Source organism: Thamnophis sirtalis, unplaced genomic scaffold, assembly GCF_051295495.1.
Source record: "Thamnophis sirtalis isolate CommonGarterSnake01/CBP01778 unplaced genomic scaffold, rThaSir2_p1.2 scaffold_2, whole genome shotgun sequence".
Taxonomy (NCBI): domain Eukaryota; kingdom Metazoa; phylum Chordata; class Lepidosauria; order Squamata; family Natricidae; genus Thamnophis; species Thamnophis sirtalis.
The window spans coordinates 116,842,625-116,858,278 of record NW_028261382.1 but is presented as its reverse complement, the minus strand read 5'-3'; positions in this window follow the sequence as shown (position 1 = coordinate 116,858,278).

The following is a 15,654-nucleotide window of genomic DNA, read 5'->3' as shown; positions in this document are numbered from 1 at the left end:
CTTGATTGCAGAAAATATGACTTCAGCAACAGAGTGGTCAATGCCTGACTCTGCTATTACATCCTCAGACCCCCATAACTTTAACCTTGAACTGTCTAGCATGGACTTCACCCCTTTCCTAAGAGGTCTGTAAGGAGGTGTGCATAAGTGCACTAGCACGCCTACCATCCCTGTCCTATTGTCCCCATTAATTTTTACTCATTCATTTGAATACATTTCCTGTGTTCATGTCCATGTTTATACTTATACCTGCTCTCTTGTACATGTTTGACAAACAAAATAAATAAAATATATAAAGTGATTTGTTCTTACCTTCCTTTTCCTAGGGCTGATAGAGAATTATTGCTCCATAGTCACTCAGCTGGCTTGAAGTCTAAAGTTTCCTAGATTCTAAAGTGCAGGCCTAAACCAACACATCAATCTGACTTTCCAAAGAGGAAGGGACCAGTACAAAATAAGTGGGCTTCCCTGATGCTCCAAACAAAATTATGTATTTACCGGTATTTGTTAAATTTATTTGCCGCCTCTCTCAGCATGAGTCTAATGACAGACATTGCTCAAGGATCAAAGGTGAGACATATCTATACCAGTTTAAAGTTGCCAGCAGATTCAGGGCTGATTCCATCTTGAGAGGGTTCACCAGACTACAACACTGAAGAAATGATCAGTGAAGGTCATCACATTGCACCTACAGAAAAATTGCAGTGGTTAATTGCAGGCTTGGAGGGAAAACACCACTTAAGGATTGGAAGAGTTAAGATTGATTTTAGGCTGCCCCATATATGAGGGTGTAATGAAGGCAACCTGATAAGTACACAGCCAAAAAAAAGCATCCAGGAGCATTCAGACCATGCTTTAAGTGGAACTCAGGAAAACTGATCATGTTGTTCTACCATAAAATCCAACTGCTTTCCCTGAAGGTCAACACTTTTGAAGTCCATATTTGTTCTGGGATCCATAGGTTTTAAATCTGCTTTATGTTGCGGCCCATCAGCGGCCATCAGAGCTGGCAGCAGAGTCAGACAGTGAGAAGGTTGGGCAGGAGCATGGGCCAATCCTGGAGACTGGGGAAGGCTCTGATGAGGGCTCTCCATCGGAGGCAGAGATGGAGCCAAGGCTGTCTGGCAGTGATCAGGTGCCTACGGAGCTAGACAGCAGGGAGGCAGAGGAACAGCTAGAGTCTGTTCCCAGTGTGCGCATGCCAGTTTCTTCTGCCAGAAGAAAAGAACAACTCAGAAATCAGGGTAGATTTGAGAGTAAAGTCACAAGTGGAAGGTGATTGGCCCTTCCCATAGGAAATAAAAGAGGAGCGAAAGGGGAGTGGGATTTTGCAGGAAACAATTCGTTCATTCGGTCATTAAATTCGTTTCAGGAGTGTGAAGATCTGTCCGTGAATCTCAGAGACTCTGTGCCCAGTCTTTCCTTGCACAGCACCTCATTTGGAAAATATGTACATGGCAGCTTTCCAAGATAGATAAGGTCTGTAGTCATAATTATTCCTCTGAAAGACTGTTTGCCAGGTCTCGCTGAGTGTGAATGAGAGGAATTCACATTCGTTTAATAAAAGGGGTTTTGTCAGGACCAGGACTCTGTCTCGTGCTTTTTGGGGAAGAACACTTTAGTCCATAGGTTTTAAATCCCCTTTAGTTCATTTGCATGCTGGGACCTGCTGTGTGATCCCTTTCTAACAGGCTAGAAAAGTCATTGGGAATCAGACAGTATATACATTTAACAAATTATTATTCTTAAGAGAAATTTCAAGCACTTTCTAAACTTGCATAAGATCTGCTTGGTGAAGCAGAACCTTGCTAGAGTTTTAAAAGCATGTTTAAAAGCTCCCTCTTTTCCACAGTACAGATTATGATCTGTGTATGGGATGGGGGAGGGAACTGCTTAACTTCCATCTCCCCTTGACAGGAATGAAGTAACATTGCTTTTGGCTAAATGCATTTAACCACATTGAAACCTGCGTGTGGTCTGGTCTTGTGATTTTCATATCAGAAAGCTCATCCAGGAGATATCTGGTGTGTATGCGCGCACGCGCGCGCGAGTGTGTGTGTAATACACACACACACACACCACACACTCATACCACACACACATACACACACATCCTCTCCCCAACAGGATCCACATAAATCTTACAAGTCAACAAAATGCATTATGACGGAGCGCGGTTGATTTATCAAAAGGTGGTGAAATGCAGTTATCTGCAGCCTGTCAAACACTTTGTTCCATATATCTAATTTTTCAGACACATGGGGAAGGAAGAGCGAAATGCAAAACAGGCTCTCAAATAATGGGAAGACCAGGCAGCCCTCGGCTTCTGTATCCTCCACCCGCCCCTCCACACCTCCACCATCTGTGTTAAACAGAAATCTGCCTTTGACTGCAGCTGTCTTCTCTGCAGCTTTGATGACAGTTGAAAATATAAATGATGGATTTTTACCTATGCCGGGTGTGGTAGAACAAATGGGAGAGACGGCTGGTGGTTAAGTCTGGAGATGCAGAAGAACGGACGTGATATGGCAAAAGTTGCCGACTTTTGGGGTGCTGATTTGAATCTTCGTAGGTAGAATACAGGTAATCCTCAACTTACAACCTTTTACAAGAAAGGCTGTAAAACGTGGCAAAATCCACTTAACAACGGACTCAGTTAGAAATTCTGGGCTCAATTGTGGTTATCAGTCAAGGACTACCTGTAACCATTTCTCAGCTGTGACCCCCAGGTACCATGGGACTTGAAATTAAACCCCCTTTTGTGTTTTTCTAGTGAAGATGGTCATGTGTTCCATCTGTGAACAGAAATTCCCCAAAGGTGCTTTTTCAAGAGGCAACTGGACTTTCTAGAATGTCCCGTTACCTCTTGAAAAAGCACCTTTGGGACAACGATGACCTGGATAACTGAGAATCTCCATAGACATGTTAACAGCAATGTATTTTGCATTGCTGATCTGAGAGATCACTTCAGGGGTGGGTTTCAACCGGTTCGCGGCAGTCCCTGCGAACCGGTTGATCGCCGAACCCGGAAGTAAGTAACTTCCGGGAACAGCGAAGGGCCCACCTGCACCCCCACGTGCCCGCGCGCCCGCGCCCGCTCCTTACCCGGTTTTGACGAATTCTGCGCTTCCACGCATGCGCAGGACACATACAGCGCCTGCGCGATCCTCCAGGAGCAGCTGGGGCATCGCACAGACGCTAGTACGCATGTGTGTGCTGCACGCGTGCATGCACGCGCCACACGCGTGCGCGAGGACACCGGTTGGAACGGGGCGAGAAACCCACCCCTGGATCACTTGTGCAATAGAACCTCTGGTGGTGGAGGATTCACAGCTCCAGAAGGTGAGTTATTTTATTGATTAATGATTCCCACCATCAGAAAATTTCTCCTTACTTCTAGGTAATATCTCTCTTCAACAAACTTCCATCCATTACTTCTTGTGTTTCCCTCTGAAGGGAAGAATAGGTGAACATCCTAAAAACTGAAAAAGGTGCCTTCCTGATTTAACTGCTGCGGACAGGAAGGCCCTACAGAGAGTGATCAAGTCAGCACAAGAAACCATTGGTTGCCCTCTAACACCACTGAATGACATCTCCAGGTCTCGCTGTTGCAGCAGAGTAAGGAAGATACTCAGAGATGATTCACACCCTGGTCAGTGTCTCTTTGCACTTCTACCATGGGGTAGAATACACCAAAGCATAGCCAGCCAAACAAATAGGTTTAAAAATAGTTTCTATCCTTGGGCTGTCAAACTCTTAAACACAACCACAATCACTTCACGCACACATGGAAATGTATGACTAGTCATTCTTTTTCTTTCTTTTTCTTTTTTCTTTTTTTCCTAATTACTTGCATAGGGATTAGTCTTCATACTATTTATGTTGTTTGTATTTTTTGTCACGGATTGCACCAGTGAGGCTAAAACCAATTTCATTGTACACATGATGTACAATGACAATAAAGGCTATACCAGTGATGGCTAACCTTTTTCGGACTGACTGCCCAAAGCATGCACGTGTGAATGCACATACCCAAATCCCCAAAATGCAACGCGTGCACAGGACCCCCTGCACACGCCCCGCCCTGCTCACATGCACATGCGCCCCACCCCACCCCAAGCCCTCCATGCATGCGCGGCAGAGAACCAAAGACCAGCTAGCCAATGGGAGGCACATGCACATGCACGGCGGAGCTGAACTGGGGCGACAACTCACGTGCCCACAGAGAGGGTACCATCTCTGGTACAAGTGCCATAGGTTTGTCATCACGGGGGTTATGCTATGCTATGCTATACTATACTATACTACACTACACTACACTACACTACACTACACTACACTACACTACACTACACTACACTACACTATACTATAGGAGTCCACAGGTTGCTCTCTCGCTTACATTTTCTCAAAGAATTTATCCATTTTCAGAAAGTTTTAGCCCAAATTTTGTGATGCTGCTGGTGTTCCATTTCAGGATTGAGCAAACCAGCCCGGTCTCTTCCTTCTGCTCACTTTTGCTTTTTTTTTTTTTTTTTTTTTTTTAAATCCTTTTAAAAATATTATATAAATCACTCTTTGGCAAAGAAGGAGGATGGTTGACCTGGCGAAGGAGACGAAATCTTTATTTTGATTTCCTCATTTCTCAGGGGCACCTTTGATGGAGATTTTTGCACACAAGGGGAAATGTGGGATTTAGTAAATAGAAGAGAGGTGAGAATGTAAGTGATTTTTGGCAGGGCCTCCTTTGCAAATGTTAGTTTTCTCCCTGCACGGGGTGTGCAATCCTAAGTGAATCAGCCCTTTTGTATTTTATTTGGTCACCGACTTAATACTGCGCTGTACACTGTCTAAAGTCTTAAGATTAAAATGATATATATTCAGTAGAGGAACTAAAATAATCCCCACCAGCTGGAATACAGGCAAGAAAAGCTGTTCATGTCTCAAAGAAGTTTGAATTAGCTGTAAAAGTCTTCCCCTGAAAATAGAAATGGGTTTGGTTTTTTTGCAGAAGTGAAGACGTGCTGCAGCATCGCCAAAGTAAGGGTGTCAAGCAATAGCATTCGAGGAAAATGTATTATTCTCTAGAATCTCTACAGTAAGTTAAACAACTTTGGGGTTGGAGGGGAGGGAAAAAGACAACAGTGAAAAAAAATATCAAGCCAACTGCTTGTTACAATTTTGGTCAGCAGCTGTTTCTGCATCCTCCACCTTTTAAAAAAAAATTGGAATGAAGCATTCCTTTTGGAACGCAGCACTTCCCAAAATATATGAAGGTTGCCCGTGTGTGTGTGTGTGTGTGTGTGTGTGTGTGTGAGAGAGAGAGAGAGAGAGAGAGAGAGAGAGAGAGAGAGAGAGAGAGAGACTGGGTGTGCCTGTGTACGTCTGTGTGTGTGTGTGTGTGAGAGAGAGAGAGAGAGAGAGAGACTGGGTGTGCCTGTGTGTGTGTGTGTTTGTGTCTCTCTGTGTGTGTACATGGCTGAGTTGTTGTTTCTGTTTTCATTCAATCTTCTTTTTTGCCAAAGGCACACAAAAGTTTACTTTATATTTTTTTATCTCCTGGGAAAGATTTGAAAATATACTTGAATGGACAATTAAAGCCCCCCCCCCCACGCTCTTGCAAAGAAACACAAGCACACACACACACACACACACACAAACACACACAAACACACACAAGTGCATACATGCCCTTTGCTGAAGTTTCCTGCACACACACACACACCCAATGATACATTTTCCATTTAGGACTAAGCAAGCAGGAGGCAGTTTCATCAACACTGCCTCGAACGCTCCTCTTTTGCACCTCTTTTGTAAAGCATAAATATGGACGGGGTCCAGTTTTCCCATTCTGTAGAGTTTTTGGCTGGAGGAGCCTGGTATGGAAGTCATTTCCCTTGTAGGTGCAGTAGCTGCTTTTCACAGACTCAACAAAGACATGAAATATCATTAACATCTGATTCCGAAAGCCTGACAACCACTTCTTTGTTTTAACACAGCCATCCGGGGAAAGCTGTTACATATTACTATATCGCTAGCAAAATTGTACTTGTTGGACGGCGAGAGAGGCCGTGGAAGGTTTTGCTCATTTGTGCTGGCACAGGGATCTCTGAATACGGCTATTGTTTTTCCCAAGGCTTCAATCCTGCTCCGCTGAAATCTTGGGAGTTTTGCTGTTGGCTTCAAGTGGAGCAGAACTGCAGGGACCCCAGGGTGGGATTTCATTTTATTTTGCAAGTTTAAGGAAAACAAACCACCCCACCACAACCACTCCACCTGAAGAATCAGCAACTAGGTCCCCTTCAGCATTATTTTCTGATTTCTGATTTTCTGATTCTGGAACTTGAGGTCCAACATAACTGGAATAGAATATGCAAAATATGGCCAAGCAATGTGATTCTTTATCATGGTCTTCAGGCATGGATTAACTAAGAAACTCCAGGTGGGCTGTGTGCCACAACCAGCTTTATTTTACAACAAAGGAAAATGAATGAAGCTCTCCAGAAGGTCTGCTGGAATGGCTATCAGTCCTGCTTCTGAACATTTCCTCTGTCACCTGAAGTACCTGTTTACCTCCACCTCAGTGGCTAAGACCCTGAGCTTGTTGATCAGAAAGGTTGGAAGTTCAGCAGCTAGAATCCCGTTACTTGTCCCAGTTTCTACCAACCTAGCAATTTGAAAGCGTGTAAAAATGCAAGTAGAAAAAATAGGAACCACCTTTTGTGGGAAGGTAACAGTGTTCCATGTGCCTTCGGTGTTTAGTCATGCTGACCACATGACCACGGAGACATCTTCGGACAGCGCTGGCTTTTTGGCTTTGAAATGGAGATGAGCACCTCTATTTGAAATGGAGATGCTCTTTGATCATACACATGGCTTGCATGCATGCACGTGGTTTGAAAACCTGCCTAAATAGGACAGCATAGAGCTGGGGCGGATGGGCGGGGCCATCCACAATTTTGACTTATCAGTTTGGGTGAACCGGTCCAAACCGGCTGAATGCCACCTCTGTATCTGTTGCTCAGGTCAGGGTCTTGGAAATGCAGGTAGGCAGATCTTTAAGGATAATTAAAAATCCCTCCCCCTTTTTTTGTTCCATCTCATGATCAGTCAGTGTTTGCAATGGACAATTGTGTGATAATGACATTTTGTGAGTGCCTTAGCTAGCTGACCATGCCTGATATATTTGGAAAAGAGCAGTGAAATAACTGATCCGCAGAAAATAAAATCCATTGCTTTCAGGCAAGGAGGTAAACACCTTTTCTTTTCTCCCCAAAGGCCTCTCAATGTATCTGACAGAAATTTGGCATAATTGTTGCCCTCTGAAGAGGTTATTATTTTTGTAAATTTCACCGGTTATATCTCAGATCAACAGTTCTGTGCACTTAAAGGAAAAAGCCGGAATGTAGCTTGAAAATGCTTGAACGAATTTAAGTGAAATTTGACAACTTATCGCCTCATAACAAGACAGCTTGCCAATAAATTACATCCAATTCCATAGAAAAATAAAAGGTTATAGCATGGTGTGCTTTGGAGAAAATGGAAACTCCATTTTTTGGGCAGAGTTCCAGGTCCATAGGTTGATCCAAATTAGGTATTTTTCAGATCAATCCAAAGATGATTAATCCATTTCTAGAGCTGTGAATCCCCATATGTCCTCTATACCTGTGCATGACTGCATTCCCACTCATGCTAGTAATACTATTTGCAGATGTAAATAGACGGGGGTGGGGGTTGGGATGAGTCTGCCTGTTGAGATGAGGTGGACCGGTTGCTTTTGTGGTGTGGAGACAATAACTTGGTCCTTAACACAAATAAGACCAAGGAGCTTATAGGGGACTATAGAAGGAATAGATCAGACATCCAGCCCTTGTTTATCAATGGAGACTGAGTGGAGCAAGTGGACAGTTTTAAGTTTCTGGGTGTTATCATAAAAGAGGACCTGACTTGGGGCGCTCACATTGCAGCACTGGTCAAAAGGGCCCAGCAGATAGTATACTACCTGAGACTTCTCAGGAAACAACAACTGAATGGAAAATTGCTGGTGACCTTCTACCGCTGCACCATAGAGAGTATTTTAACTTACTTCACCTGTGTATGATTTGCCAATTGCACAATGGCAGATGGCACAGCACTCCAGAGGGTTAATGTCATTGCCCAGATGATCATTGGTTGCCCTCTCCCTTCTATGGAACAGCTTTATAGCTCCTGCTGCCTTAAGAAAGTTCAAAACATTCTTAAAGATTCATCTCATCCTGGGCATCCCTTTTTTTGAACTATTACCATCTGGCAGGCAGTACAGGATAATAAAAACAAGGACAAATATCCTGAAAAACAGCTTCTATCCCAGTAATCATATTGAATTCTGCTGTATGGTGCAAGATTAAAGGAATATCGGGTTTTCAATTCAATTGTGTAGATAGAATTTGAAGGATGTGTGTTTGTGTTTTATTTTTATAGTTATAATGTAAACTGAAGGTGGCAGTTACTTTCATTGTATGAGGTGCAATGACAATAAACTAAACTAAACTAAACTTCACCAGCAATGCTTTTGTATCAAATAGTTTCTCCCAGGCCCTCTTGAACAATTTAATTCAATGGTGTATCTAGAGATTCTTCGCTGCTTTCATGGTTAAAGTTCCTTGGAAAAAGGAAGAGTGCCAACCAAACCACATCTCTCTCCTGAGGATAAAACTACATTATATAGTGGTCACTTTTGTTTTGAAGAAAGGGCTGCTGAAGAACCTCAAACCCAGAACATGCTTCACTTCTGGTTTGGCTAAAGTGGGCTTCTATCTCTGTGTGTACACTTACAAGCTCCTCCAACCAACTGCAATATTTGTGTATGGATTTTCCTGAAGATCACACAAAGAACTAAGAGGTTTCCCAGTTAATTTAGTAGATTTATATTGGCAGACAAGCATTTTAATCTTGTAAGTTATTTTGTAAAGGTGCAGCCTAGTTGTAAGGTTTTAAATGGAAGAATTCTTAATTAGTTCAATGGGATAGATGTGTAGCTTGACTCCTTTAATTAATTGGTAAAATAAAACTAAGGCTCCTACAATGTTGTGAACTATAGGGGTCTTCTTGTCCTCTGCTGCCTTTCCATGCTGTTTCATCTTCATCTATTTCTACTACATCAAGTCCTTCACAGTGGGAGATTTTGCTCTTTTATGATTTAACTATTAGCTGTTTTTGACAAGCAAGGTGTCGGTGCATGACAGAAAAACAGAATATAAAATTTATGGAAACAGTTCTAAACTCTTAAGCCATTTGTTTTTTCAGTCAAGGAGAAGCAGAGAAGTCATATCCCTCACATTTCTTCATCAATAAAGCTTCCATGCATCTTTTGCAATGTGGGAAAAGCACCATATTTTTCGGAGTATAAGACACACCAGAGTATAAGATGCACCAAGATTTTGAAGACGTAAATTTTTTTAAAAAAATGCAGACCTCCCAAACCCTCTGCAGGCCTCATTTTTTGTGAATAATGGGGCATGTAGAGAATTTGAGAGGCCTGTAAAGTGCTCCTGGGGGTGGAGCCAAAAACGAGCAAAAACGACCCATTTTTTTCCAAAAACTGGTCCGTTTTTTGCCACAAAAAGGGCATGCATAGCCTCTAGGAGGCTTATACAGTGTTACTGGGGGCTGGGGGGGGGGGCAAAAACGAGCAAAAAAATGGTCCATTATTTTGCATAAACAGGCCTGGTTTTTGCCCCAAAAAGGGGCATTCATAGTCTTTAGGAGGCTTGTAGAGTGCTCCTGGGGCTGGGGGTGCAAAAATGAGCAAAAGCAGCCCATTTTTCACTCATTTTTGCCCTCCCCAGCCCCCCAGCCCCCAAGCCTCCAAAACCCTCTGCACATCCATTTTGTGAAGGGGGTGGGGTTTCGGGAGGACAAAATGCTGTATTCAGTGTACAGGATGCACCCAGATTTTTGCCCTCTTTTTTGGGGGGAAAGTGCATTTTATACTCCGAAAAATGTGGTAATATCCAACTCTGGAATGGATGTAAATCTTTCCCTGGTTGTGTTGTTGTTGTTCAGTCACCAAGTTGTTTCGGACTCTTTGTGACCCATGGATCATAGAACGGTATCCCCCCCCCCCTGTCCTGCACTGTCTCCTGGAATCTGTCCAAATCCATGTCCACTGTGTCTGTGACACTATCTAAACATCTAATCCTCTACCATACCCTTCTGCTTTTGTGTTCAATCTTTCACAATATCAAGGTGTTTTTCAATGAGTCTTCTCTTCTCACTTGGTAGCCAAAGTATTTGAGATTCAACTTCTCAATCTGTCCTTCCAAAGAGCAGTCAGGGTAAAATTCCTTTAGGATCGATTGATTTGGTCTCCTTGCTGTCCAAAGGATTCTCATGAGTCTTCTCCAACATGACAATTTGAAAGCATGAACTCTTTGGCATATAGGTTTGATGCAGGGGTGGGTTGCTGCTGGCATTACTGCCGATTCGGTGCATGCACAATTTTCCATGCACATACGCTCCGCATGCATACACAGTTACCCATAAATAGGTCTGCACATGCACAGAACATTTAAAAATGAAAAAAAAATGATGCCCCAACCGGGGAACTGGTTCGGGGACATGGCAGGCCTGGATTGCTGTCAGTTCCAGTGACCCAGGCTGGCAAACCACTACTGGTTCGGCCAAACCGGTCCGAACCATTAGGAACCCACCTCTGGCTTGATGGAACCCTAAGAAGACTTTTCAACCTGAATCCCAGACTTCTGAAGTCAATGCTTACCCAACATGATCACTTTGCCATTCAAAGGTCAGAACTCACTCTATGATCTTGCCTCAGGATTATCCTAGGATTTCTCATCCTTGTTTTTCCCTTTCTTCATTTTCAGGTTTCAGCCTTATTGAATAACTATAGATGTAGTAAATTAGTAGAGTAGGTAAATTGACTCTGTTTTTTTTTTAATGGAGTGGCAGAAGCATGACTAGTCTTTTAGCTTAAGTATGTGTGGTACTTGTTTTTGGCAAACAACAACAAATATTCTGTAGATTTTTAAAAATGAAATAAGCACACTATCTCTTGGCCCCTCTTACCTCGCTGGGAAAATAGGAGGATGAAGGAATATTATGTACCATATTTTTTGGAGTATAAGATGCAACAAGATTTTGAAGAGGCAATTTTTTAAAAAAAGGTTTTGCACTCTGCAGACCTCCCAAAAACAGCCCGTTTTTCGCGAAAATGGGCCCATTTTTTTTTCAAAAAAAGGGCATGAATAGCCTTTAGGAGGCTTGTAAAGTGCTCCGGGGGGGGGGGGGGGCAAAAATGAGCAAAAAACAGGCATGTTTTTTGTCAAAAAAAGGGCATGCATAGCCTTTTGGAGGCTTATAGGGTGCTCCTGGCAGCTGGGTGGAGGCAAAATTGAGTAAAAAATGGCCCGTTTTTCACTCATTTCTGCCCTCCCCAGCCCCCAGGAGCACTCTATAAGCCTCTTAAAGGTTATGCACGGCCATTTTGGTGAAGTGGGAGGGGTTTGGGGAGGCAAAAAAAATGCTGTATTCGGTGTATAAGATGTACCCAGATTTTCAGCCTCTTTTTTGAAGGAAAAAGATATGTCTTATACTCTGAAAAATACGGTATGTTTGCCACCTTGAGTTACTTATAAAGTAATAAATGCATGCACATACATACACACACATGCAAACATACACAGACACACACACAGAGAGAGAGACAGAGGGAGAGGGGGGAATGAGAGAGAGAGAGACAGACAGACAGACAGACAGACAGATATGGTATTTTAGCTAAAGTAAGTCTGACAGGGTTTCATATTGCTACAAGCAGGAGACAGAAGCTGTATATCAGGAAAGTCATAATAGCAAAGCATGTAGCTTTGCTAAAATCTAGGTAGAAAGTTTATTTTCTCAGATTGAATATCCCCATCCCTGAGGTGAAACAGTAATGAATGGCATCTCACCAACTGCTCAGGCAGGTCTTGTTTTGCACTGCCAGATCATATACAGTAATTGGATCGCAGAAAACATAAAACTGTATTTTAAACAATATTCACGGAGGCTGAAGGGGGGGAAAAAACCACTTTGCCCAAATTAGTTTTCAAGCTTGGGAGATGTTGAGTTTTCCACAATGCTTCCTTTACTCTCTTTCTCTCATGCTCGTGCTCCATCCCTCTCCTGCCTTTCTTCTTTTTTTCCTTTTTTATATTCATAGAGTTGGAATGGGCCATGGAACGACTCAATGCATATTTACCAGTTTCCCAAAGCTTTGTTCCCCGTGGTCCATTTCTTTTGAACCTGTATGGAAATTCTAGGCCCCCTTTGTGCTGAATCTTAAAAAGATGGATAGCATATCCCATTGATTATCTCTGAGAAGAATGAGCAGGCATCCTCCTGCTAAATAACTATTAATTTCACCTTTCACCAAGATTTTGTTGTTCCTATACTCATGCAAACATATTTTAGACACAACTAGATCTTGCCTTCTTGACAACAGAGATTCTCCTACACTTTTCAAAGCTAGAATTGATGAGCTAAGAAGTGAACTGAGTCCATATTGTCAGCATGATCTATCAATTGTGTAGAGAGCGTTTATTTATTTATTAGATTTTTATCTCACTTTTATTACCTTATAAGTAACTCAACTTCTCACCTTTACAGTCAATTATCAACACTAAAAGAACCAGCAGTCAAGAAATGTTTTACACCGGGGTGTCAAACTCAAGACCTGTGGCCCGGATGCAGCCCATGAGGTGCTTAGATCTGGCCCATAGGGCCGCCATGGAAACAGCAAAGGACTGGCCTGCTATGTTTCTGCCAGTCAAAATGGAGCTAGGGAATGCTGCGCATGGCCCACCCGAGCTCCGTTTTCAACTGTGACGGCCTCCTGCAGCCCTCTGCCAGAGAAAACAGAGCTTGGGAGGGCCGTGTGCCACCTTCCCAAGCCCTGTTTTCATTGGCAGAGCATTCAGGCTCCCACAGGTGTCCCCAACACAAGTGACGTCAAGCTGGCCATGCCCATCCTGGCCATGCCTACCTTGGCCACACACACACCCATCCCACTCAGGTCAAACACAACTGTGATGTGGTCCTCAATGAAATTGAGTTTGACACCCCTGTTTTACATTAGCATTTGTTAGAGTAGCAATGAATGCCTTGGAAAAGATATTTAGTTGCTGACATGAAGTATTAAAAAGGTAAAAGCAATGGTTTTCTTCATTGCATTCTATAGAAGTGAACATTGGACATTGACAAAGCAGGACAGAAAGAGTTGATTTTTGGCATTGGAGAAGATTCCGGGGACTTCCATCGCCAGCTAAAAAAAAAAGAGATGGGTTGTTGAATAAATCAAGCAAGAATTCCTACTCAAGTCACAGATGATCAGGCTAAAATTTTCCTACTTCAGGCACATAATGTGAAGGCTCAGCATTCTGAAAAAAGATTCTAGTACTGGGGAAGGTGAAAGAAGAGAGAAGGGGACAACCAGCAATTAAGGTGGATGGAGTAATTTACAGTGATGATGATTCCATTGTTGGAAGACTTGAAAGAACAAGTCAAGGATATATTATTGTGAGCAAATCTGTCTGTGAAGTTGTTAAGGATCAACAACTTGATGGCACATGATCAATCTACCACATTAATTGTTTCTAAATTGATAAAAAAAATGTAACATTTTCTTTAGATTGCAGCAAATATTTAGAGTCCTTTTTGGTACATAGGAAAATATTCAAGGGACCTATAATTTTCCTTGAGTTTTAATTTTACATATGTGGACTATCATAGCTCAGAGTAGCATAAATCCACAAAAAGGTATTATAATAAGCTTGATTTCACTCATGCTATTTCTTCTGTGAAGCAGGAAGTATGATTATGAACTATTCAAGTTAATTGTAATAGCCCCTGCCTAATGTCCATATCCTAACTGTTCTTTAGAAGGCCAGATCCTGAAGACAAAACTCAAATATTTTGGCCACCTAATGAGAAAGAAGGACTCACTGGAAAAGAGCCTAATGCTGGGAAAGATTGAGGGCAAAAGAAGAATGGGACGACAGAGAATGAGATGGCTAGATGGAGTCACCGAAGCAGTAGGCATGAGCTTAAATGGACTCCAGAGGATGGTATAGGACAGGAAGGCCTGGAGAAATGTTGTCCATGGGGTCGCGGTGGATTGGGCACAACTTCACAACTAACAACAACAACAATGTCCATGGTCTAATCAGAATTGCATGTTGGGTTTCAACTTGTTCCTGATGTAATTATCCACATCCAGATCTTCCAAAACTGTAGAAACCTAGTCAGCATTTAAAGTCCTGTAGGTGTTCGTGAACCCTGCCTCCCCCCACTTTCTTTTTACTTTTGAGTGAATCTTTTGGGGAAAGATAAGGGGGGGAAATGGTGCTGGCACTTCCTAAAGACAAAAATTACATTATTTTTTTAATATTTTTTTATTTTTAAACAAACATAAACAAACAAGACATGTAACATAAAAACATCTTCAATTATGTACAATGTGTCAATTGGTTACAAGGTTTTTGTACATCCTTTCCATAGTCATCACTTAAACTTTATCTAAAACCACATATTGTCAATCAAATATCTTTGTATACATTATTATTATACTTCATTTGTTTGACTATCACTATTGTTTCTTCATTTTAAACAAGGTTCTAAATATGTATTGATTTATATTATAATTATAATAATAATTATAATAATTCATTATATCATCTTCAATATATCCAATAATAAAGTATTTTTATATCCTATTCTAAGTCATTCTATTATTGTAGCATTGGTAACATTCTCTAATAATTTTCAATTCCATGTTTTTTTTCCATTATTAGTATCATCAATCTAATATAGATGTATACAATTATTATGATTATTAAGCATTAATTAAGTATAACTATTATTACATCCTTTTTATATGAAGCATATTAAATTTAAAGTAAATTTATATTATGGTGTTTCATTACATCATCCTGAAATCATCCAATGACATTACAGATTTATATTCTATTCTATATAGAATTGTTTATCTTTTATAAAAAAAAAAGCTTTTCAACATCATCTCCATAGTCCTCACTTACAATTTGTATAAAATTTCATATTATCAATCTAGCATATATAAATGTTTTATTATCATTGTTAATCATTTATTTGACTATAACTATTATTACTTTGACTTATACATAGTACTCAAAGTTTAACTAAGTTTAACTAAATTTTATTGTGACATTTCATTTCATCATCCTGTATTCTTCCAGAAGTAGTGCAATCCAATATCTCTTGCCATTTGTAGAATCTGTATTCTAAGTGTTTTCTTGACAAGTCTTATGTGGACTTCTCTTGGCAACTTATTGTTCATTACATATCTTATAAAGACTCGAAACCCTTCATCTGTTCCTTCCATCAGCTGCCTTTAGTTATCACTGGTGCTTTTGCCAAAATTACTCTCATTTTTTCTGCCAAATTTTCTCCCCTTTCTTCATCTATGTTTTGAAGTCTGAGATAGCGTTCCAGTTCATCGATCTTTCCTTTCAGTATTTCACATGTATCATTTCCCTCCACTCTCATTTTCATATGTATCATTTCCCTCCACTCTCAGTTCATCGATCTTTCCTTTCAGTATTTCACATGTATCATTTCCCTCCACTCTCAATTTTCTTA